At 34.8% G+C, this 23,836-nt stretch overlaps 1 protein-coding gene across 1 annotated transcript in view; it reads right to left on the bottom strand.

Moving 5' to 3' along the window:
- LOC118273464 (neuroligin-1) overlaps positions 1-22,668 on the bottom strand; it is a 72,357-nt gene extending 49,689 nt beyond the window's left edge. Inside the window, exon 1 of the mRNA XM_035590441.2 lies at positions 22,116-22,668. The gene's annotated coding sequence lies outside the window, so the exon portion shown is untranslated. The remainder of the gene's footprint in view (positions 1-22,115) is intronic.
- Between the last annotated feature and the right edge of the window lie 1,168 nt (positions 22,669-23,836).

Here is a 23,836-nt window from a genome sequence, read left to right as displayed (position 1 = left end):
TTCATACCTTTTTACTATTTATTTACTTTTTTCGATGAATTAAAACAATAACATGAACCGAAGTCGTGTAACGATCGACATAGAATTATCTATACTCCGTTAGAGCATTTTCTTTGTACTAAATGTTTTATTATATTGATATTATTTTTTTCATACCTTTTTACTATTTATTTACTTTTTTTCGATGAATTAAAACAATAACATGAACCGAAGTCGTGTAACGATCGACATAGAATTATTTATAAATAATTTATTTCTTATTTTTATTTTTTGATTTTTGAAATAAAAATATATCTATGTCCTTTCTAAGGTTCTAAACTATATCTGTACCAAATTTCAACCAAATCCGTCAAATAGTTGTGGAGATTAATGGTATAAGCATAGAATGTTCGACGTGATTCTTTAATTTGACATAACTTTTTTATTTATGAACCGATTGACATGAAACAAACACTAAATGTAAATTTAAGCATCCCACAATATATTCGTGAAAACCGCATCCAACTTGGATCAGTCGTTTCTGAGATTAACGCGCACAGACGAACAGACAAACAGACAAACAGACAAACAGACAAACAGACAAACAGACAAAAAAAAAGTTAATTACATTTTTGGGTTCGACATCGACATAACAATAACCCCTGCTATTTTTTTTATTTTTATTTTCAATGTACAGACAGCACTTTTCTACGATTTTATTATATGTATAGATAGATCATTACCATACTGCTACAGTCCCCAAGGAGACCAGCATCTGTCCTCTCATTCAAGCAAGCTCATTTTTTTACATAATTAATTTCTTCTTTCCAATTAAATGTAAAAATCGTTTCAGTAGATAAAAATCACAAGTACGTAAGCAATTCAAAGAAAATGTGATTTATTCATTGTTTTAAGGGAAAAGGTGAAGAGATAAAAATACGTCGAGTAGATCCTTGTGCTTTAAGTGAATATCAAAACGATTTCTTTTTAAATGAGCCTCCGTTGTTATTGAAGTGGATTGTTTCAATTTAGAATATTTATTATGTTAAAAAGAATACTCGTTTTTAATCTATAAGCAGCCATTTTGGATTAGTTTACTGACCATAGATTTTATTAAAATGCTTGTTATTTATTAATACCAATTTATCAGATTTGCTAAATAAAAACCGAATAATTTAATAACAGCGTAACTTTAATGAAATACCCTTTTTTGAAAAAAGTCTTTTACATTAATTACAAAAACTTTAATCTTGTTACTGACTAAATCAGGAGATTAGTTTCATTACTTAATTAAATCAATTTATCTGCAATTTCTTGCTTCATTTGAATATGTATAAAGAGAAACGTGGTATTAAATAAATTGTAAATAATTTTGTGAATAGAGACCACATACCCTCACAGACACGTAAAATTTCCATTAAAACCGCGCGTTAATTAAAACCGAAAGCCTCTAAATCTTCAAGTAAAGTGGCTTAAACCGTATATTTTTAAACGAAACGATCTTTTCAAGTGGATACTTCAAATTTTATTGGATTAGATATCTACCTACGCATAATGAGATTAGAATCTCATTTCAAAAGCCTTTTCTCTATCGATAACAAAGGCTAAGTTTGAATGGGAGCGTTCTGCTGATCGATTATAGAAGAGGCCTTCGATTTCGGTGACCGTGCTAGGGTTGCCGCCACCACAAAACAGGCCAGCCAATTAGAACCCTCTAGTTTCTCCAACTCTATCGTACGTGACACGCTTGCTTATCTAGTCCAGAAAAATTACTTCGAGCCACACAATCCTAAAATAACGAGGCGAAATAAACTGCCCAACGATACAGTTCGCTAATTGGACTCGTATGATATATGTTCACGTTCATACGTTTTCTCATTACGTAACTAACATTGGACTAATTGTGGTTTTCAATTGTATCTGAAAATACTTTCTACATAAATTGTTTTAAGTACTTATTGCTTTGTTAGACTCGCACAAATGAGGTACTTTCTATTCTAGAGGTGGCATCTGGATTCATCTACGAATAGTCCGACCCATTATTTCCCAAGGGTCACTGAGCTACAGTATTCATCCCTATCGCTTATTCCGCTGAATTTGACATGAATGACACGATAAAGAATCTAGTAGTAGAAGTACATTTTGATAAATTAACAACACAATAATATAGTGCTTCGGCGTAGCAAGCGTAGCGACGACGTGATGGCTGCTACGCCTGCTACGCCGTAGCCGTAAAGATGATGAACGTCTCCCACACTCTTTATTTGTATAGAATATAATTATATGGTTAAGTAGAGTAGAGACCTACATAAAATACTTAATTTAGGATAGAATCATTCAAATGTGAAAATTGGGTTATAAATACGTACGGTACGAATACGACTAAAATACGCGTAATTGGAAATTTAATAATGGGTTACCGAAACTGGTGACACACACTCGTAAACTCTAGGAATATAAAATTTACGACGTTCTCCGACAAAATTTCTTTATTTTATTGCTGTAATAAAATTACTACAGTTCATAGTTCGTACTTTTTTATTTATTCATACTAAGTTGTGCCAAGTAATAACACAACAACGGTTCGTTTATTCGCTGGGCCTACGGAATGATATCGTGTTATTTATTATTTTAAGTATACAGTTACGTTACATTTGTCACTTGGATTATGTTTGGCATTCAGACGTGAATTTACATATTACATTATTTTTACCTAGACATTCTTTGAAGACAAAACATGTTACATACACATCATATTTATTTAATATACGAGCGCTATCAAAATTAGTCATGAAAAGAAAAAAGACAATTATTTAAAGGAATAAATTTTATATCGCATCCAGTTACGAGTAAAACAGTTCGTACTATTAACTCGTATGTACGGAGGTGCCATAAACGGACGTTTTATGAGAAGTAAAACTATTCACAGACGTAAAATAAAACAATAAAGAATTGTAATAGTTTCTGAATGGATATATTGCGATCTTATATGATAAAGCTTCGGCATAAGAAAAATAATCCAACTATATACGAATAACTAAAGGTATTTCAAAATTCTTGGTTTATTCGTGTACTTAGGTATACAATGAGTCTTGGAATATGAGACAGTTGATAATAACATCGCTCTTGTAAAAAGATTCAAAACAAATATCTTTCAAATATTAAGATCTTTGCTATATAAAGGTCGAGAAATACCATAAACAAACTAAATAATTTCATCATGTTAGTCTGATTAATATTACTACGAAACAAAAGTAAAATATACAATATATTACGATCCCACAAATCCTTTCTAAATTTTCATCAACCAGTTTTGTGTTTTTCATTAAAACTAATAGAATTGTTCGCCTAACCCCTTTTTACATATGACTAAATAACAACATACTTATACAATTTCAAACAATCAGTCACTGATCGCTTTCAAATTACTCCTGACAATAGCCTATTGTGAAGGGAAGGTTAACCCATCCTTTTAAATTTAGCCATTCATCCAACGGCTTATACAAATTGTATTGGAAACAAAATAGCGTAGAGAATCGAAATTGTGATATAGAAGGCAATTCCAAAACATGGGCCCTCTATATTTATTTTTACTTGTTAATGAAATAAGTAATTAAAACCTTATACCTGCCAATATACCTACCACTCCTTTTCTTACCAAAAAAGACACAATGCTATATCGTGTTTTGTAAGCGATTTTCACAACTACACTTAAGCTTTAAAACACAATTAAACTTTATTTATACCAAGTTATAATAAGACTGTCAACATTCTCGATAATAACGACAGCTGACTTAAATATCAGCACTACACACTTTCGAAAAATAAGTAAAACCTACTTACTAGTTATATTTGGCAAGAGCTCAAAGCAAAAAGAAAAAAAAATATCGACCTTCTACAAGAAAATCAAGCTTTGATCGAGGAGTCTATCAGTCACAACTCAAGCGAAAGTAAATCATGATACAATACATCTACTATACATAGTACTCTACTGTACACAGTCAACCGCAAAAAATACACATTCATTCATTTCAAAAGCGTTCAAATGTTGGAATAAGATTGGAAATGGTCTGGTCCTGAAGATACTTCATAAGATATTTTCTAAGTATCTTCAATCAATATCTCAGGGGAAAACGTTTTAGTGTTTTATCATACGTACAATTTCGAAAAATTGTGCTCATTACAGTGTCTATTTTGTTGACACTACTTATTTAAATTCATAAATATTCATAGTTTAGTACCGATATTAAATAACAGATGACACTGTGCCGTGACGTCATTTTCTACATCGTGGTGTTAAGAGTTTCCGTCAATATAATATGACCTGTGCAGTTTTTTATGTAATAAATTGTTACGTTACTTTGGACACGATAGTTTTATTTCTTGCGAGATATTTTTGGGACGTTGTACTCAGTACCTCCCTACTTCTTCGTCCCTAGCAGCTTTGGAATTTTATATTTTTTTGTTAAAAAAAGATTATTGCTTATTATGATTATTGCTACTTTGGCGAAATAGGTATTATCAATTTTGTATTTCAACAACAATAACTACCGTTATTACATTACCGTTACTACAGAATACCTTCTGTACATTTTAGAGAGTAACTTATTCAAACACAGCAAAGCTGTATCGGCTGAGTATTGCAGCTTACGTCAGCGTTCCGCACGTCATGTGATGCCTCACTGAGCTGACATACGTCAACTTGACGTCTTTGTAAAGGACGATAGCCCAATACCATTACATTGCACTATGGGTCTGATAAAGGACATCAAACCTATCGATTTCTCAATGCTGTAGTATTTACAAATGTATCCAATTCTCTAATCATGTAATAGTGTCAGTAGAAGTAACACGTAGTTAATTAGTACTCAAAGAAAATATATTTAGGTTCTGTCGCTCAGACGCAAGATAAAGCTATAGTCACAACATTATATAAAAGTAATAAAAGTCACACAGACATAGGAAGACTTGATTATGTTTTCTAAATAAAAGATTGCTTATTTCTTTTCATTTCATTACAGTGTGTTTCTTGTACACCATTTTGTACAAAAGTTTTACCGTTCAACAATAACTTTACCTCTCTCAATGTAATTTAATTAACAAACAGTGTTACAAACTTAAAAATTAATTATTAAAACTTTTTGTTACTTTACTTTGCTTGTCTTTGTCAAACCGGTTTCGTGTCGTACCGACCTTAATTTAAACCATTTACAATTTTCAATTAAATAAACGTCACAATTTATACAGCAATCTGGCCGACATTTTGTATATGAGTATTATAATAAACTTGTGTGAAGAGACAACATTTCATACCTTTTTAATCATAATCAACGAGTATCAAGTAAAACGTCAATCAATTTGTTCTTCGTTCATCGTCCTTAGAACTAGCCACGTATAGCACACTTATTGCAAACTATTAAAAATTATAAATTTCCGTGTAAAATAAACGAATTTACACAAAAAAGCATTCATTTAAATAAATAAACACACACAAGTTAATCCGTTTTGTAGGCGGTGATCAAATAATTGGCGCGCAAGCTTGCAGCGGACGCGGCTCGCGTTATCATAATTGGACCACTACTCACGATACAGCTGACGACTCACTGAGCCTCACACACCACCGTGTGACCAATACCGCATAATATTATCATCTCACTACTGTACAAACAATCAAAATTAATGTTCTATTTGCCGTTCGGATATCAGCATAGCTTGCAGTTCGCAACGAGCTATTTGAATATCTACTAACGTGCTTGCAACTCGCTAGATACGATAATACATACTAAACTGGTCCGAACTATTCTATTGTACTAGTATAACAGCTGATTATATTTAATGTTGGAATGATATTTAGTGTAGTATCGTTTTTACTTGCCTTAAGTAGGTACATGAGATTCTATCTTGTCAATTGGGCACTGTTTCAAGAAACATATAAATAAACAATATTGCTTTTAGTAAGAATTTTCTCATAAATCAACAATCAACAAAATTTTATGCAATATAATAGTTCACTTCGTTGAAACAGCAAATATCAGACGCATACCAAAGATAATTGGACAGCACTGATATTAAAAGCTCGGTTTTAATACAATATATTACCATAGTGATTTGTAACAGGCTTCATTGCCGGTTTTACGATAATATTTGCAAATTATCCGTATAACAACGCCGTAACAGTGATTTTGCGGTTCACGTGCGCCGTCCGAGCCTATAATAAAATATTTATTATCTGCCGCCGCACCAAATTGATAGTGCCGTTTATGTACGGTAGAGGGAGCTGTGTTCTGGAGCTGAATGTTTAACTAATTTGAATATTAAACCTCTATCGTTAATAAGACGGAGATTGTTACAATAATATTGCAATATGATTAGCACGAGTAAGCAAACCGCGTGTCGCGTATGTATGTACTCACAACACGACGCTTTGATGTGGTTTGTACAGTTATTTGTAATTGAGTTGGCTGACTTTAGGCGCTTTTAGGAAACTACTATACTAGTGCGACCTTGTAATCATTTACAGTCAATCGTTTACAGGATCACACCAGTCTAAATATTAACTACATTATTGATATAGTTATCACTATCTTGATTTATTTCTAAATCTCCAGATACGACTACAGATAAACAAAAATAACTTAGACATTATTCATCAAAGTCATGCCAAACTTAATGCCTATACATTGCAAGACCTACTTTTCGCCAAACCCAAGCTATTGTCGACTGAACGTAATAAATTAACAAAACCAATGTTTACTAGCTAGGCCAACAAAACCAGTACACTCAGCCTCTATAATTTCGCTCCATATGTAAAATTAGTCACTTTTATTGGTCATAAAATAGAATTATACCTCCACTGCATCATAAAACCTATGTTTTATATAATTGTTCAGTCGTTTAGTGACACGGATCGCGATAATAGTTCCTATGTTTAAAGTAATGTGGTATTTTATTGCGTAAAACACACAATACTTTGAAATATTTTCATAAATATCGAACACCATAATATGTATTATTCCCCGGAGGGACAGATAGAGGTCAGTATTGTAGTAGGTAAATCCACGTTAAACTAGTTTTTATTATTATGAATCCCGTAGTGTAAAGGCAAGTTAGTCGCCCACTCTCTCTTCTCTCGGTAACTCGATTAAAATATATTCAAAAAAGTTATAAAAACGAACTATAAGAAGTGAAATCTGATTTCTGAAAAGTCATGTTCTTAAAAGTATGAAACAAGAACATATTCTTATCGATATTGAATATCAGTTCTTATTGATGTTCATATGATAGCTGTAATCTTTGTCGTTGTCTAACTCTATGGTCAAAACCAACCTCAACAGTCATAACTACCACCACTCAACCTATGAGGCAACCAATTCGAAACAATAACTATAATACCGCATTCATATTCGAATCGAGACAATTACGTGGAGGTAATTTATTGTTCTGTTATATAAAACCAGGCAACTGTCAGTTGAAATATGAACAGGGAAATATATTAACAATATCTGACTGTTAACGTTAGTATGGTAATGAGTAAGCACTTGACTAATGACCAAGAAGTGGAGCGCCGCAGACGGTCAGTTCATTAATTACATTCAAGTTAAATTACCAAAGTACAGGACACTCCGGCCCTCCACAACTAGCCTGCTTCAAGATTGTTCGCAACTATTACCGCTCTTAATATATATGTTACCGACGTTGACGCTGTTACGTAAGTTTCTGTTTTATATGTATTCGTGTTAGAGCTGAAAATGTGTTGTTTACGCAGTGTTTATGGTTGGCATGGGGATCCTTGGAGCTGTTCGTTTTATTTCAATATGAATTTCGCTAAGGAGGCATAGTGATATATTACAAAAGTTTAGTTCTCAGCAGCATCATTACCAGCAGTCGCATTTAGTCACATGCGACTGCTACGTATGTAGTAATACTATAAAAAATGACAACTGATGAACTGATACTGATACTCAAAAAGATAAAACACTTACTCACACCACAGTAAAACAAAACTTATTAAATACTTACAAAACCTAAATATGAAGTCATCCTACATGTCTACATACATAGTACATATGTAGTACTCATCACTTAACATGATGTGGACGTGCGGCTGCAAAAGTAAACCACATTACAGGCCCGCGCCGCGGCGCCGCCCGCTCGTACGTTACCAATAACGTTTATGTGCTTGCTCGACACCGCCATCACTGCGTCGCATACGTATTGACTCATACGACACGCCACAACCACTCCAATACCTACTACATGTTGTAAATTTCATATTTTACAAGCTTTTATTTATCGACATTCTTTATCTGGTACTTAGTTTCAGTTACTTAGAACTGTTTCTTTTTCCGTTTGGGTCGTAGGTGGTGGGATGGTACTTTAGTATATTTTATGCACTAAATTTATATTTTGAAATGGTAGTAATTCATAAGGATGGTGTTTGATACTCGTTCTGGATCAGAAATCTACATATAAGAATAAGTATCTATCATTATAGCATATGACGAGATTTTGCCAATTCATATCCTCTATTAAAATTATCGACTGTTAGATAACCGATTCCCATACCAATTTTATCGTACCTTCAAAAAAGAACTATAAAACAATTGCCACGAATGGCCGAACTTTATGTGGGACATTAAAGAATTTATGGTGCTTTCAAAAATTTAACCATGATTATGTCACCGTACAAAACAGGTAAAAGTGTAAAAGTGATGTGCTCGATCAGTTACAACGACCTATAAAGTATATATAGGGACGTTACCAGAATGAAACGTTACTTTATGGTGCAATAAACAGGAACACTCGTTTAGTGGCGACTGCCAACGCAAAACATAAATACGTACTTGTAATATTTGCGACTGTTACACACAATAACCTCCGTCCCTTCCCTCTAACAATGTTTTTAGGGTATACACAAACACGCTCACGTATTTTATATACAAAGAGCTACTTTTACAAACAACATCACTCCTGTATTCGCTAAAAAAAACACCAGAAGAGAATTATACAACCGTTTTTTCCTCAGTTATGTAAGCTCGTGTGCTTTTTGGCACATTGCTTTGCTCCGAACTTATCACTAAACACGTGCCTAATTACATACCCCGTGTTAGTACTGAGAAATTCGCAAAGGAAAACCTAATAACACTTACGAGACCACGTGCTCGACATAGCAGTTGTAGCCAAAATAGACAACAAAGCAGTTGTGCATATTAAATATCATGTAATACAATTTTTGTCACAAAATGTTCCTGGTAGGGAGGAAAAACATGGCAAACAACTTGTTTTTAAATGAAGAACAATTAACTTTAAGACAAAACGTGCTAAAAGTGTAGGTTAAGGTAAAAGATGATTCTCGTCGTCTGTAATTACCCCGAGCCCGCACATAGGCTTCAAAACAAACTTTACTCGAAATTTGTTCCAACAAGATTTCCCCTCCTAATGACTCTCATAACAAATAAAACTTGATTATCAATTGGCCTACTTAGGCAAAATTCTCGGGAACTTTATCAAACTATGACGAAAGCAACAGTCCCCGGGAAACGAAAATTAAATTGCTTGCTCCGTGCACTAATTCGAGAATAACTATTTTAGTGGCACACTTAATCGTCCTCGTATTTATATGCAGTGCTTCTGCGAGTTTCCTTGCTATTGTCGTACGTAAGTTAGGAGTCTGATAATATTTAGTTCTTAGTTGATGAAACATAAGTCAGACAACAGATAACGGAGCTTTGCTTTTCAAAAGTGTTGTTTCGCTCGTAGTTCACAAGTTTCTGTTGCTTCATTCATAGCACAACTAGTCTTATCGTGAACAGTTTACAAACTCATAAACTGCATATTGAACAAAACATGACGTGATGCTAGAAATTCTGTTGAAAGAGTTTGTTTTAAATATAGAGTTATGAAAAAAGGCATAATAATTACCAAACAAAACATACAATTCTTTAACAATAAAATACCTATGGTGTTTACGTATTTAATTTTTAATGTAACATACTGCATGCTTTCTCCACTCTGTCACATAAACCTTTAAAGGTTTCAGACAAGTGTTTTGTAATACATATGTATGTAAATTGTAAATTTATTGAATAATAAAGAAAATAAACAAAAATTCGTCTTAACATAACTGAGCCGAATATTTTATAACGTACATTGTACAGTCCACTCAACAAAAAGTATAATTGAATTCTTTATCCATAATTTAAGAAGCGTTTTGATAATCAGATTACCTACAGAAAATATCTTTCAAGTTGCTAAAACGAAAGAAATCAAAGGAGCACGAAACGATTTGCCATAAACCATTTTAATAAAACACACCCGCCACGGGTCGTTAAATAAAGATATATTTTTTGATAAAATGATCAAGCTGTGACAAAATTAAGGAAAAACAACAGGAAAACCGCGGAGTAAATAGAAATTACTAAATTTTCACGGAGCGAATGTTTCCCGCTCGAAGTAAATGGGTCCGTCACGAAAACAAGGGGTTCACGTTTGAAACAAGCGCCCTCCTCGCGGGATAATGTGTGCGGATGCAGTAATAATAACACTCCAAGTGACTTGCTCCCGCTGTACTTTTAATAGACACGGTGAACAAGCGGTTGATTTATAAGGCACCGGGTGCCGCAGGCAGGCTTTGTTTATGCTGCATGTCTTATAAATAAATGGTCGTGAAACAAAGAAGTATGGTGGCTAACACTAAGTGATTGGTGTGCCGTAGCGCATCGATATGAACGCTTTATAACCGCTCCGCTGGCACATACATTTTCCTTCAGCCCGATATCTTCGAATTTATACCAAGAAGTAATAAACAAAGCGCAAAGCGTGATATATTTGGAACAGACAATAGGAACATTGAGTATACGACATGACAGAAACTACACAACGATATATTCTAAAACAGTGTTCATTTTGCCCAATCTACATTCAGTTCTTTCTGTCAGATTACTTGAATGTATTTAGATAGGAGTGCATTATTTCATGCCATGTTTTCTTTACTCTTACGTTTTGTTACATATTCACAGGTCAATTTATCGTATAGTTTATAATTTTTAAAACATTTTTGGTGCTTTCCTTATGCATATTATACTACGCGAATCTTGCAGAACCACATTTGCGTGTGGAATTAACTTACAGTATAAAACTAAATGCCGGTGCACCTAGCTCATCAACTAATCTAGTAGAAACTCTGAACCTCGCCGTCAAATTAATGGAACAACTTGGCATCACACCCTGTATATTCTGTGTGTAGTCGCTACACTATGCAGATTCCTGGCTGTGATTAGCATCGTACTATCTCGTAGTACGTGCACTGAATTTGAACACTAAAAGGTGTCGTGGGTATATTAAATAGCTCCCAAACCTGGTATTAAAAATAAATCATTATTTACGATTTCTTTTCAATATGTTCCACAATCTCCATGCTTGGCAGGCGAATTGGAGATCGTAGTTTGAAAACTTGAAGATTATTAGAGAGCCCTGCAGACCGGTATCTGTCAGGTTTGTCTTGTGTACACCCGTGATGAGAGATTTCTTTTTATGGTATAAGAAAAATTAAATTAGTATTTTAGATTATAGTATTTTATTTACTACTACTACTACACCTAACTTTTATTTCAATAGTACTGAATAATCTTTAGAAAACTTTAACAAAGATAACTAAACAAGTTAGCTACGAAACTTTGACAAAAGATAATAATTTCGATTATAAAAACCGAATACCGACAAGTTTTGCAATAACGAAAACTTTACCAATACTAAACAATATTAGGTACTATTGGTTTGGGTAAATAATTTTGTTATTCGATATTGAAATTGGTTTATTTGACGTTTGAACTGTAATTTTCAACGAACTTAACAAAACATAAAATATATTTGAATGAAAGTACTGAATCTGAACAATAAGACGCCTCCATTTCACTTCAATTGAAGTAATGAATTTTCTTCCCAAGGATAATTGCTAATGTGACCTTATAAATCACAAATTGTCACAGTGCTGTGCCCATCCAATTTCAATTGCTCACAAGACACTTAAAAGAAAGTCATAAACAATAAATAACCGTATTACTTGACTTCTTTGACAAAGCGTTACAATAAATTCAAAATACTTAGAGAATTGTTTATCCTTCAATTGCAAATAACATTTTATATATCTGACAAACGTACTGAAATGAATCGTTTCCAAGAAAATGTGTGAATTCGCTTTGTTAGCTCAAACGTAAGATGATACAAGAGCAGTGGCATTACTGGGAAAATTAACCGACATCTTTCATATTCAGTCGACGTAACGAGGTTACACGACGGTTACATTCAGGAATCAATTAGCGCGCGACGACTCGACCTGACAACCCGCACATAATTCATAAAGCGAACAGCCCCGTACATGTACTGCTAACTCCCGTCAATTATGAACCCTTTAAATATATTTTTAAATAAAATAGCCCTATGTCAATAATTACCTTATTTAAAATTTTCCGTAATTAATTTCACCCGAACAAACGGCGCGGTCAGCTCGATGTGAGCTACCGATGAGTAGCTATACAGCTTCGTATACGTTTACGTTATTCAAAGCAATTAGAACCCGTCCCTTTTTAGTGGCCCATTAACAAACCGCGGTTCACGAGAATTTTCATAATTCTATTGTTTACAGAAAATCTCCACGAAATTCTGACCACAATTAATGATGCAGTTTAATGTTTGTATAAAAACAGGCACATCAACAAAATGATAGTCATTACATAACAAAATTACGAGGGGACAGGTGAGCTACATAAATACTCCGTTGAAACGATCTCATTCCAAATTATAAGTTTATATTGCGGGTGCGGCCTACGCACTTGCTACGGAAAACCGTAGCACTCGTAGCATAATTTAATGGCCCTAGTTCAACTTTACGGACAATTTATAAAGCTTCCTTAAAATGAGAACATCGGATATCACATTTTTTTGCAGAAAAAAACCAACAGAACTCTTACGAAGTCATGAAATGTGATCATAAATTTTTAGGGAACCTCGAGCCTAGCGAAACGAAGTCGCAAAAATTCTTATCTTTATGGACACAATTTTAAGGTATTCGGATACCAGCCGTGGCTGTATTATGAGAAAGTTTAACATCGGAACCGTTGCGTTCATAAATACTGATACGGTCACTGACAAAGCCTAGGATTTTATTCATACTCTTTGTCGTCCTTATTTATGAGTATTGATTTATGGCTCGTTCAGCCACAAGTATGTACAAACGGCTTGCTATACTTTGCCAAACAATAGATGAGATATACTCGAGTAACATACAAATGAACATAGTATCTTTTTATTTTACCAAAAATTATAGATAGAAATGTACCTTTAGCTGAACTTTCGATCATTATAAGAGTTTCATTAGCTTAAAATAAAACAAAATTAATTTCAAATACTGCTTCATGTCACAGAATGTCTTGTTCCGTTTTACCAAGAGAATTGTGTCTTAGTGACAACTAAATAAAGCAAAATACATGATTTGATGTAGGTAAATGGGTTACTGAGGCATGTTTTACATGAGTCGGGTGACTTAGAAAAGTTACCCCATTATTTACGTACGCCAATGCGAATGTGAATAAACAGCGGCGGCACGCGTGACTTGAATCAATACCGACATTATATTCACAAGGACGAGATACTGTGAAACTTTTACGTTCCAAAAATATTTATATTTTATTCAATACGATACCTCCTTGTACCAATGTTTTGCTTGACCTAAAAACAGGAAAATTTGAGAGAATTCCGCATTTTGTGAATGTAGTTTTATGGTGAATGATGTATCGAGACGAGTTATACAAAATATTTGTCCGTGTACGTTTCTTTTAAATTGTACCTAGTCTTTATAATTACTTTTTATGCCCCAAAGGAGTAGGCTCTAGCGGAAATTACCATTTAGCTTCGAAAACGCTGCCTAAACGTTTTAATAAAATTCCAGGAATACTAAAATTGTAGTATTATTACGTCTTACTTATTTATTTATTACTTATTTAACTTTATATGTAAGGCAGATTAGAATATAATATTACTCATATTATAATGTAATAAACTAATGAATATCTAACGTCTTTAAATTACATCAGGTAAAATATATCCCAGATAACATTGCAACCACCAGATCCTTAAAACTTGAACATACAAGCATAAGATCTTTTTATAGATGACCTTTGTGGAGGAAAACGTTCACAATACCACACAACGGACGAACAGACAAAGGAACATTACGAAATAGGGGGCGCTTCAATCTTAATTTAACTTTGACATTTCAAATACAGAAATAAATTATTGTTTTTGTCATAAAACATGATTTGCTTTGGAGAAAATTAAGTTTAACATTCAATTTAACCGGTATGAGGTATTTGGAATTTCATTCACAAAATATTATTCTTTTGTTTGATATTTATTTAAATGAGACGTAAAGTGATGATTTTCTAATTAATCAATGTAAATGTGGTTACTGCTAACAAAGGTATTATCTAAACAAAATCTTATTTTTGCGTAGTGGATTCCCTAAAACAACAAAATAGATATTAGTGTGTGTAAATCCAAAGGCGTTGATTAAATATGAATATTAAAGTAATGAAATAATAAATACTACGAAGTCTAGACAATAAAGAATTATTCGATTAATATGAACTAGTTCGATTAAAAATGTTCAAACAATTGCTTCTTTATATACGGTACCTAATAACATTTACCTATTACAAAGAATCAACTGACACGTAAAAATATTTCAAATATAAACGCTCAGCTGAATTCAATTTCAGAACATGCAACTTAAATGCTGTTAAATAAAAACGAACCTTAAAACTGTTAGCAGTAAAGACGGAAACCAATTCACGGACGTTAGTTGCCTGTTGTCAATACCGTATGTCATATGACATATAAATGTCGTCAAGGTGCGACGGTTCCCACCTTTTCCCTCGTAAAGTTTCAGTGGTAGTTTTATGATTCCTTTTTCATATTTATTTTTAAGTAAAACTACTGTCTTTGACTGTTCCAGAATATATTTCATGGGTGTAAGGTCGTTGGTTTGATCGAAATAAGCTATTTGAATAAGGTTTTAAACTGTTTAATTGCTTTTTGGAGCTAATTAGGATTGCGTTACCGCGTTCAGTGCTCTGATTAGTTGGTTCATTCAATCCGTTTCAATCCGTTTCGATTTGGTTAAACGTAAAGTAAAATCGTACTAAGGGTACTGGTCAAATTAAGTAGCCCACATCATAAAATGTGGCCATTTCATGAAATTCTCAAGTAATTCATGAAATTAGCAAATACACGATTAGGCCACGACATATACAAACACACGAACCTAAAACATATAAGTATAATATGTCAAACTTAAAGAAATAGTATTGGGTGGGGACATCAATATAAACAGGTAATAATAATATGATTTAAAGGCAATAGTCATTAAATGACTCTGAGTACGGCAGTAAATGCACACAGAAAGAATAATATGGATAAGCCATATCTCCTGAAAGTAATTCCAGTATTTCAGGATTCAATTAAATATTGTTAATGTTGGTAGTGGTAGTGATATTATTACCATTCAAAAAGCTTGTGTACTGAAAAACTGAATTAGTCCGTCTATTATATTAACAAAGTCAAAGTCAAAGTCAAAGCATTTATTTCAATTAATCCTAAATTAGGCACTTTTGAAACGTCAAATTGAATTGTCCGTCAGTCTGTCTGTCAGTGAAGCTAGGCGCTCGTTCCAAAGTGTTGATTCGAATGGAGAAGAACGAGCAAGAAACTCCATCGTTACTCTTTTCAAAAAATGTTTTTTACAATATCTCTGATACATTATTTGATCATTTACCTATTGTATATATATGTAGGAACAATGTAACGACAATACGACGTCAAAACTATGGGACAATAAAACCAATTTGTAAAGAATATAAAATAAAAAAGCGGGTTGTTTCAAACATAGTGCCCACATATGTACACTTACAATTTTGAAATAATGCTTCTATACAAATAAAAAATAATCTTTAATTAAATTTTTCAAATAAAAAAATAAGTGCTTGATGCCACAGGATCCCTAGACTACATTGGAATAAATTAATACTTTAATTTAACGTGTAACTAGTGATCGTATTAGAGCATTGTCTAGTGTGAGCGAGTGTCCAGTGGAGCCGGACCAACATGCTGCCACACATTTTTATCTTCAATATAATCTGACAGTTTATAATATGCCTGTTTACACAGTTCACGCTTTATACAAGATTTAAATTTTTTCTCGTTCAGATTCAGTATGGTGGTTGGTAGTTTATTGTAACACTTAACACAAAATCCCATGAAGGATTTCTGCACTTTGGACAATCGGAATTGCGGTATAGCTAACTTATTTTTACCTCTCGTATTAAAATTGTGTCTGTCGCTTCTTTTTTCAAACAATTGTTGATTTTTTCTCACGTACATAATATTTTCGTAAATGAATTGAGAAGGCACTGTAAGAATGTTTATAGTTTTAAATAGTTCTCTCAAAGATTCGCGACGGGGCAAGTTATATATTGCTCGAATAGCTCGCTTTTGCAAAATAAAAATTGATTCTACATCCGCAGCTCGCCCCCACAGCAAAATGCCGTAAGACATTATGCTGTGAAAATAACTAAAATAAACAAGCCTTGCCGTACCTACGTCCGTTAGCTGCCTAATCTGTCTAACTGCATAAGCAGCTGAGCTTAGTCTCCCCGAAAGTGCTTTTATATGGGGCCCCCATTGTAATCTGTCATCTAGTGTGATACCCAAAAATATAGTCTCCTTAACAAATTCCAACTTTTGGCCGTTCAAAGCAACATAACATTCGTTATTTTGTACGTTTGGCAAGCAAAATTTAATACATTTGGTTTTTTTCTCATTAAGCGCCAAGTTATTAATAGTAAACCACTCATAGACTCGAAGAATGGAGCTGTTTACGTCGTCAAAATTATTCGTACGTCGACCTATTTTAAAAATCAGTGATGTATCATCTGCAAACAGAACCATTTTTGGTTCATTTTCGAATATGAGTGGCAAATCGTTTATGTACACTAAAAAGAGGAAAGGACCCAATATTGAACCTTGAGGAACGCCCATTTTTATCTCAGACCCTTGTGAATTAACACCGTTAATATGAACTTTTAGCTGCCTATCTCCTAAATATGATTTCAATAGACGGAGCGCAGTGTTTCTAATCCCGTAATGATTCAATTTCAGCAAAAGTGTCTCGTGATCAACGCAATCAAATGCTTTTGAGAGGTCACAAAAAACACCTATGGCATCCTGTGCTTCCTCCCAGGCACCAAATATTTCTTTCATTAAAGTAACACCGGCGCCAGTTGTACAACGACCTTTAGTGAAACCATACTGCTGATGGTGGAAGATGGAGTTTTTATTAAAATGATGAAGCATCTGAGACAGTATCAACTTTTCAAACACTTTGCTAAGGACCGGCAAAATAGATACAGGCCTATAATTATTAGGTTCTGTGGTTTCGCCGCTTTTAAATAGTGGGATAACCTTGCTATATTTCATAAGGTCAGGAAAAACACCGTCATCTATACTTTTATTAAAAATCATAGCCAGGTAGGGCGCTATAGTTTGAATAATTGTTTTGCAGACTTTCACCGATAGTCCCCAAAGATCTTCAGTTGATTTTATTTTAATTTCTTTAAAGACTTTTACTATCTCTAGAGGATTCATATATTGAAAAATAAAGTCATGTTGACATGATTTTACATTTTTTTTAAGCAAACTAGCTGAGAGTGTAGCTGAAGAATTTAAATCTCTAGTTATTTTAATAGGAATATTAGTAAAAAAAATTTCAAACTCCTGTGCTACATCACATTTTGAAGAAATTTGTCCAATTTCAGACCTTAATTTAATTTCCGAATTATGTATTTTTTTCCTACCAGTCTCATTTTGTATAATTTTCCAAGTTGTCTTTATTTTGTCATCAGCTGATTTTATTTTATTGCTGATATAAAGACGTTTTGCGGCTTTGCAAAAACAAAAAATATTAGACACTACATTTTTGTTTCATAGCGTAAATAAATAATGACAAAAACGTGACGCTTTTAAAATTCAAAATACGTTACGTTGTGCTGTAATATTTTTTGTTATAATAATCTATCGATTCCAGGGGAATGTCCATATTAATATATACGTTTCGATCCAATGACCCCAATTCAATCTACGTACTTCATTCACTGCTCATCACTTATTCTAGAATAAGAAACACGAAATATTTACAAAAGATCTTTGGTTTACGGATTAATTTACATAATTTTAATATGTATCTGCCGTAACACCAGATTTGTTTCCGATTTACGTACATTACCATAATCACGTATAAAATAACTCGGATCATCCCAGGCCGTATAAAATAAAGCTTCTTACTAAATCGGATTTAATATTACATATTTTTAGATGTTATTTTAAGTTTCTGAGTCCATTTAATTTATTTTTGACGTATTTCAAGCGGTGAAACTACATTCAATAATTATATGAATTTATCTTACAACGGAATTTTACGTAGTTCATAAATGTTTTATATTATTTACCGCACCAACAAAGAAAAAGCTGTTACTATGTCCGTCTAATAATAAATAATGTAAAGGGGAAGTATCGGATCTGTAAATCGGGGCGGTGTATCATAGCAGTTCAGTTGATCTATTGAAGCGAACGTAACATGTGTCGCAGGGACGCCGCCGCCGGTGAGCCACCGTGAGCATTATCGTCCCTGACGCATTCATTATTCAGCTGCGAATGGCGATCGGAACCAGCTCCGGCCTGTTCGCATATTCCATTCATTCGCTCCTTTTGCCAATTCACTCTTTAACACCTTCTTACGGTTCGATTCACGACCTGAATAAAATAACGCACCCAAACCTCATGAGAGAAGATTGAATGCTCAACGCGAAGAGCTCGTAATACTGATAGCGACTTAAAACGCGAACGCGGATTTTGTAATAATTAAGTGAACAACGAAACTGGCAGACGAGCTCCGGCTTTGTTTAATAGACTTTTAATTTTCCTCAGTTCCCTAATTAATTACAACCGCATTACGTTCCGAGTGCTATTTACTCACAGTACGGTACGCGCGGGTAGATGCATTTAAAGATTTAATCAAAACTTTACCACAGTTGTTCTTCGAGTTTGACCTTAGTGCCCTTCACAAAGCGCCCTTAACACAAGTAAGGGTTGAGGTCAATATTTCCATAATAATCATAGTGGTCAGCCTGATTGGCGACCGCAACTCGAAGGATACTACAAATGGTATTGATTTAATCAAACAATCGCACACCCGGTGTTATCGAAACAAGAACTAAACTTATAAGTAATATGCTGATATTCCGGCGATTAATAAATTTATGGTTCGAGTATTTCCACTTGGAAACTATTGGAAAAGTTCTTATATAGGGCACGTGGATAAACTCGCGAAACTTTCCAAGATTATAAACTGGAAAATATACAGTACTTACTAAACCAAAATTAATCTTAATCTTTTACAAACAGTGACCTAAATGGAATCACAAAGTAGATTCGAGTTTATGCTAATTCTGTTTCACGAAACAAAACATTCTCCTTTTACTTGTTTAGCAAACATCTAATTGAATGAAATGCGGTAGAAGCGAAACTCTTAATTCGTTTTACCACCAAAAGGTAGGGTCATAGTACTTTGAAAAAGTCGCCGCCACAGCATACGAACTTGTGGGAAGGTCGGGAAACGAATTTTTAAAGTACCCTGTGGTCGTGAAAGACGTGACGCGAATCACGGCGAGGCCTCGGCTTGCTATCTATTTGTTCGGTCAAATTTTCTGAAGCTACGTACCTAAACTCGTAATTTTCACACAAAATTGAACCGCGGGCGTCATCGGACGATTTATTTTGTGGACATGCTTCGGGTCTCGTCTGAAGATAAGAACGTCTTCAAACAGATACTGTTCGGTAACAGGACTGATGAAAAGTTGCCGCTCCCCAGGGCGACCTCTCTTTTATTTCTACGAGTTATAAAAAGTAATGAGGTATTTTATGTCTATGGCTGGTGCGTTCTATTGTTCGAAGTTTTCCAACCGAAACGGGATTTTCCAAATAGATTTTTTGTTCCAATTTCTTATAAGGTTCGTGTATAAAATCGATGTGACTACATGTAGAGAATATAATTCTGCTTTGATATAAATAATGTGTTCCGTTGCTCGTGAAATCTATGGACCGTAAGCAGCTTTAAAGACTATTTGTCTATGAATAACATGAACGTAAAGAAGGCAAAGTCAACAATTTGTCTTTTTTCGTGCTCCCAGAGGATGAGTCATTGTTCACTAGTAGTAACTTACGACACATGAATGGTTCGGACTTATTTTCAATACTGAGCCAAATTTAGTGTCGTTATGTGCGTCTACGTCGAAAAAAGGGGTCAATAAAACATCTGTTGTGCGTATTTTTATTGTTTTTAGTTCGTATAAAAATAGTTTTCATGAATATGTTGATTCATTCAATGATTTCCTCGTTGGTTCATTGGTTGGAAGTATAACTCTTATTACGTTTGTAGTTCTGTCTGGCTTATAGATTTTTTGTTTTTTAACTCATATCAATATGCATAATGTAAATATCTAAAGCAACTACATGATCCGTCCCTACTTATTGCAATGATCTTAATCGCAGAGTCCTTGATAGAAATATCTAAACCACACTACTTACTACTCCTTCATTAAAGCCTACATTATACTAACATATTATCGGTTCATGGCCAAATAGGAACGGATGATTTATCCTCTACAGAAAGGTTGTACGGAGTTAATTTTAGAAACCGAACATAACGCGATTAATCTGAACGACACGTACAAAGAGGTAACGTCTAAAAAGGTCGGCTGAGGCATGGCCCGAGCCGGCCATGTAATCCGACGCACGCAGGGCCCACTGGCCGGCACTCACACCATCAGACGTTTCCCTAAGACATACGACACGAGCATAAATTTTCACGCAAATTTGAACCCGTTGGTCGAACCTGGTGGTCACTGGAGTAATTACTATGTCGGATATTGTATTATTGAGATTTTTTATTTTGGAAAAGTAATAGAAAAGAGCTTGGACACTTTTCTTACATTACGTTGCTTTCATATTATTGGAAGTGAGCGTTACGTATAAAAGTATGTACCTCTGCCTACCTCTTCGGGGATACAATGTTGATGTTATGTATGAATGAGATCTTCAAGGTTTCTTTAGCCTGAACATTTTTAGATTAAAGAGTGTGTTATTGAAACTGAAACCTTTTCTCCTAAACGTACAATAGGATTTAGTAGGCATTTGTATTTCATTTGTAATGCTGAAGCTAAATGGAGCGGTGTTATTGTAGAGTGAAATATATGTATGTGCTGGGAAATACTTAACATGTGACAAATGGCACCGCTCACAACTGAATGTGTTTATGTATGTGTAATTTACTGACATGATAAATCTATATTGTCATTTCCTTGTAAAAGCAAAACTTCATTCCTTAGTACCTTCTTCCAAAACTGTAATTACCATAAATACATTTAGTCAAAGTGGTAAAGTTGTAAGAATTCATAATGACTATAAGTACCGTAATTGTAAATTCTAAAAATTTTTCCTCTCAAGCCTTTCCTCATTTGGAACTTTCTGCCATTTAGAATATAACTCCAGAACTTTTCAAAAATCTCATTCAAACTCCACAAAATAATCATGTCATAAGGAAAATTTGCAATCAAAAGTGATCTGAATACGAAATATTTGCGAGGGGGTCCGAATTTGACAATTGTGTTACTTGTTGATGATTCTTGAAATAAGAAGTAACCAAAGATATCAGCAATCCTTAAAGCTATTATACTGATTAAAATCATTTTATCCTGCGTAATAAAAGTACTTGGCAATCCCAAGAACCAATAAAAACGACGTAATGGTCCGCTCTTACAAGTATATCAGAGGAGGGTCAGTTATCAGTGGACAGTAACGGCGGCAATATGTAATTGTAGTGTGATAAGAATAATGAATGGAGATGCTCGCCTCCTGAGGTGGCGGCCAGTAATTAACGCGGCCCGTTCGACGAGCGGCTGACACACGCAGCGCGCCGCCGCCGCCCGCACAGATAACGCACCCAACCCTTATCACTACACGCTCCTTACCGTTTGTCATAAATTTTATCACTCCGATGAGCGGACGTAAGCGAGACCTCTTTTTTCGGATCCTCTCTTCCACCGAATTAACGACCCGTGAACTTGTGAGCAACGCTCCCAGCGTCTGTTTTATTTTATTTTTTCAGTCACAAACACGATCACTTCAAAGGATTACCAGACACCTCATATTTTTACTATACACCACATCACCAACTTTACAATTGCATTCATGCATCCTTCATTAATGCCGGTTTTAAGTTTTAATTTTATCATTTAGTTCAAGTATGTAAATAAATAAAGTTTATATCACTTTTTCAAATGTTTCATTTCAGAGTCAAGATGATGAAAGAACGCCGTAGTTACTACAAGTTTTCAATAGTTTTGAAGTGATAACACTAGAGCAATTCCTGTGAGGGAGGCGATTTGAGGTTGTGCTCTTGTTGTCGCGCGGTGAATGTCAAACGTTGCGACAGAAGGTTCGCGCTGCGCGGAGGTGGCCGCGGCACTCGGCAGTCGCTTGGCTGGCGGCCGGCTGCGGACTGCGCGGGTGGTCCTCGCTCACTCAGCTCGCCGCCGCCCGCGCCCGCCGCCGCGGCGCACGCGCCCCGCGGGGATCGATACACCCCGCCCAAACCACCGCCGCGCCCGCCGGGGCCGCCCTCACCCACACCACCACGCGACCACCTCATCACTACGCACGCACACCACGCGCTTCTTCTTTCGCGTGCCTTGATTTTTTGAGTCTTCTCCAGAGTCACCTCTTAGTCAATGCAGGCTCAAACTTTGAGATAACAAATACAAGAGCCTCGCAAAAACTTTTCAAACAGTTAATGAATATGTGTACATACATACTCGTACATGTATGTATGTCTATTTATGTGTTTTGTACCTTTTATAAGTCTTTATTTGTCAGGAAAACTGCTTATATATTTTTTATATATATGAGAATACATATTCAAAAGTTTCTGAACAATCTGTATTCGTTTGGGCTCGAAAGTGTTCAACTACAAACCCACTTACCCTCCTACTTATTCCACTTAAGTGTACAACTTGTCGACTACATGTTGTGATATCCTCTCCTCATTGTCATAACATATCGGTTCACTACATAGTGAAAGTGAGCAGTCTTATGTATGCTCTAAATATAAACCATGCTCCGTGCTTTCATTTTCAAGTGGTTGTTATTTTCCTGTAGCTTAGGCAGGATGACAAGAACCTTAATTACTTCAGCTGACGTAGAAGACTGCTGCACGAGTAAACAGCAAACCGTATGCGATCATATTTATGCGTACTCAGTGTAATCTCGCGCTCAACTTCGGTTAATTCCATTACTACCTTTCTGTTGGTTACCATTTTCTTTTATGTACTGTTGCGAGGTACCTCGTAATCTCGTGCGACTCGCGCCGGTTGCAGGAAGTGACTACATGAAACAAACGCGCGCTTACATTTTCATGTTTAAGTTAGTAATTGGCTTAATTTATTTATGCTGTTCTCCCTACTCTCAATGCGAGGCTTACGTAATACTGTTAACATACTATGAAGTGTTTAACAACAAGTTATGGTTCAATGATAATATCTAGGTACATTTAGAAGCCTACTAAAATATTCCATCGGCCGTAGCATTGAGTGTCACCATTAATTTTAAGGGACACAAAAAGCTCGACCCCCGTCACGCTTCTATTACGATAACTTATAACGTTACAGTTATGTCTGCGTTATTTATTCATACA

This window comes from Spodoptera frugiperda, chromosome 1 (genome assembly GCF_023101765.2).
Source record: "Spodoptera frugiperda isolate SF20-4 chromosome 1, AGI-APGP_CSIRO_Sfru_2.0, whole genome shotgun sequence".
Classification (NCBI taxonomy): Eukaryota; Metazoa; Arthropoda; class Insecta; order Lepidoptera; family Noctuidae; genus Spodoptera; species Spodoptera frugiperda.
Note: the sequence above shows the minus strand (reverse complement) of the source record. Positions and strands in the feature narration are given on the sequence as shown.